Below are 3,946 nucleotides of genomic sequence, written 5' to 3'. Positions count from 1 at the left end.
CGGGGGACGACTATTAAGCCTCCCCCGGACTGCCCGGGGGATGACTGCGAAGCCTCCCGCTTTGCCTGGGGGAAGACTGTTAAGCCTCCCCCCCCACCCACCCACCCACACTGTCTGGGGGACGACTGTTAAGCTTTCCCCCCCGGAGCGCCCGGGGGACGACTATTAAGCCTCCCCCGGACTGCCCGGGGGACGACTGCGAAGCCTCCCGCTCAGCCTGGGGGAAGACTGTTAAGCCTCCCCCCCACCCACCCACCCACACTGTCTGGGGGACGACTATTAAGCTTTCCCCCCCGGAGCGCCCGGGGGACGACTATTAAGCCTTCCCCCGGACTGCCCGGGGGACGACTGCGAAGCCTCCCGCTCAGCCTGGGGGAAGACTGTTAAGCCTCCCCCCCACCCACCCTGTCTGGGGGACGACTATTAAGCTTTCCCCTCCGGAGCGCCCGGGGGACGACTATTAAGCCTCCCCCGGACTGCCCGGGGGATGACTGCGAAGCCTCCCGCTTTGCCTGGGGGAAGACTGTTAAGCCTCCCCCCCCACCCACCCACCCACACTGTCTGGGGGACGACTGTTAAGCTTTCCCCCCCGGAGCGCCCGGGGGACGACTATTAAGCCTCCCCCGGACTGCCCGGGGGACGACTGCGAAGCCTCCCGCTCAGCCTGGGGGAAGACTGTTAAGCCTCCCCCCCCCCCACCCACCCACACTGTCCGGGGGACGACTATTAAGCTTTCCCCCCCGGAGCGCCCGGGGGACGACTATTAAGCCTTCCCCCGGACTGCCCGGGGGACGACTGCGAAGCCTCCCGCTCAGCCTGGGGGAAGACTGTTAAGCCTCCCCCCCACCCACCCTGTCTGGGGGACGACTATTAAGCTTTCCCCTCCGGAGCGCCCGGGGGACGACTATTAAGCCTCCCCCGGACTGCCCGGGGGATGACTGCGAAGCCTCCCGCTTTGCCTGGGGGAAGACTGTTAAGCCTCCCCCCCCACCCACCCACCCACACTGTCTGGGGGACGACTGTTAAGCTTTCCCCCCCGGAGCGCCCGGGGGACGACTATTAAGCCTCCCCCGGACTGCCCGGGGGACGACTGCGAAGCCTCCCGCTCAGCCTGGGGGAAGAGTGTTAAGCCTCCCCCCCCCCCACCCACCCACACTGTCCGGGGGACGACTATTAAGCTTTCCCCCCCGGAGCGCCCGGGGGACGACTATTAAGCCTTCCCCCGGACTGCCCGGGGGACGACTGCGAAGCCTCCCGCTCAGCCTGGGGGAAGACTGTTAAGCCTCCCCCCCACCCACCCTGTCTGGGGGACGACTATTAAGCTTTCCCCCCCGGAGCGCCCGGGGGACGACTATTAAGCCTTCCCCCGGACTGCCCGGGGGACGACTGCGAAGCCTCCCGCTCAGCCTGGGGGAAGACTGTTAAGCCTCCCCCCCACCCACCCTGTCTGGGGGACGACTATTAAGCTTTCCCCTCCGGAGCGCCCGGGGGACGACTATTAAGCCTTCCCCCGGACTGCCCGGGGGACGACTATTAAGCCTCCCCCGGACCTGCTCCATCTCGACTATTAAGCCCCCCTCTGTGGTCCTCAGGACCACTGCCGCGCGGCCCGCGGAGTGGGGTGACACCCGGGCCGCACAGCAAACCGGCCACCAGGTCAACCCATTGAATCCAATGGGTTGACCTGGTGGCCGGAAATCAAACCGGCCACCAGGTCAACCCATTAGATTCAGTGGGTTGACCTGGTGGCCGAGCGGGGACTTAGAAAATTTTACAGCCGCTTCCCCGGGGGTTGACCTGTTGTCCCGGTGGGGACTTTGAAATTTTTACAGCCGCTTCCCCGGGGGTTGACCGGTTGTCCTGAAGGCCCCCCACCCCACCCCCTCCCGGGCTCCTGCTCCCCTCTCCCCAGTCTCGGTGCTCCGCTCCCAGCCTCGGAGGCTGCCTCTCTGCGGCGGCTGCATCGCGTCCGAGGACGCTCACCCTCCGGAGGCTGGCTGTAAAGCCTGACACCCACCGCCGCCGCCGCCCCGACTCTCCGAGGGGCGACTCTGAGGCCTCCCCCCACCCCCGGACCACCCTGGAGACGACTGCTAAGCCCCCACCCCCGGCCAGTCTAGGGGAAGACTGCTAAGCCTCTCCCCCCCCTGCCCCACCCACCCACACTGTCTGGGGGATGACTATTAAGCCTCCCCCCCGCCCAGCCTGGGGGAAGACTGTTAAGCCTCCCCCCCACCCACCCACCCACACTGTCTGGGGGACGACTATTAAGCTTTCCCCCCCGGAGCGCCCGGGGCACGACTATTAAGCCTCCCCCGGACTGCCCGGGGGACGACTGCGAAGCCTCCCGCTCAGCCTGGGGGAAGACTGTTAAGCCTCCCCCCCACCCACCCACCCACACTGTCTGGGGGACGACTATTAAGCTTTCCCCCCCGGAGCGCCCGGGGGACGACTATTAAGCCTTCCCCCGGACTGCCCGGGGGACGACTGCGAAGCCTCCCGCTCATCCTGGGGGAAGACTGTTAAGCCTCCCCCCCACCCACCCACCTACACTGTCTGGGGGACGACTATTAAGCTTTCCCCCCCGGAGCGCCCGGGGCACGACTATTAAGCCTTCCCCCGGACTGCCCGGGGGACGACTGCGAAGCCTCCCGCTCAGCCTGGGGGAAGACTGTTAAGCCTCCCCCCCACCCACCCTGTCTGGGGGACGACTATTAAGCTTTCCCCTCCGGAGCGCCCGGGGGACGACTATTAAGCCTCCCCCGGACTGCCCGGGGGATGACTGCGAAGCCTCCCGCTTTGCCTGGGGGAAGACTGTTAAGCCTCCCCCCCCACCCACCCACCCACACTGTCTGGGGGACGACTGTTAAGCTTTCCCCCCCGGAGCGCCCGGGGGACGACTATTAAGCCTCCCCCGGACTGCCCGGGGGACGACTGCGAAGCCTCCCGCTCAGCCTGGGGGAAGACTGTTAAGCCTCCCCCCCACCCACCCACCCACACTGTCTGGGGGACGACTATTAAGCTTTCCCCCCCGGAGCGCCCGGGGGACGACTATTAAGCCTTCCCCCGGACTGCCCGGGGGACGACTGCGAAGCCTCCCGCTCAGCCTGGGGGAAGACTGTTAAGCCTCCCCCCCACCCACCCTGTCTGGGGGACGACTATTAAGCTTTCCCCTCCGGAGCGCCCGGGGGACGACTATTAAGCCTCCCCCGGACTGCCCGGGGGATGACTGCGAAGCCTCCCGCTTTGCCTGGGGGAAGACTGTTAAGCCTCCCCCCCCACCCACCCACCCACACTGTCTGGGGGACGACTGTTAAGCTTTCCCCCCCGGAGCGCCCGGGGGACGACTATTAAGCCTCCCCCGGACTGCCCGGGGGACGACTGCGAAGCCTCCCGCTCAGCCTGGGGGAAGACTGTTAAGCCTCCCCCCCCCCCACCCACCCACACTGTCCGGGGGACGACTATTAAGCTTTCCCCCCCGGAGCGCCCGGGGGACGACTATTAAGCCTTCCCCCGGACTGCCCGGGGGACGACTGCGAAGCCTCCCGCTCAGCCTGGGGGAAGACTGTTAAGCCTCCCCCCCACCCACCCTGTCTGGGGGACGACTATTAAGCTTTCCCCTCCGGAGCGCCCGGGGGACGACTATTAAGCCTCCCCCGGACTGCCCGGGGGATGACTGCGAAGCCTCCCGCTTTGCCTGGGGGAAGACTGTTAAGCCTCCCCCCCCACCCACCCACCCACACTGTCTGGGGGACGACTGTTAAGCTTTCCCCCCCGGAGCGCCCGGGGGACGACTATTAAGCCTCCCCCGGACTGCCCGGGGGACGACTGCGAAGCCTCCCGCTCAGCCTGGGGGAAGAGTGTTAAGCCTCCCCCCCCCCCACCCACCCACACTGTCCGGGGGACGACTATTAAGCTTTCCCCCCCGGAGCGCCCGGGGGACGAC

The sequence above is a fragment of the Emys orbicularis genome (genome assembly GCF_028017835.1).
Source record: "Emys orbicularis isolate rEmyOrb1 chromosome 15 unlocalized genomic scaffold, rEmyOrb1.hap1 SUPER_15_unloc_6, whole genome shotgun sequence".
Taxonomy (NCBI): domain Eukaryota; kingdom Metazoa; phylum Chordata; order Testudines; family Emydidae; genus Emys; species Emys orbicularis.
Note: the sequence above shows the minus strand (reverse complement) of the source record.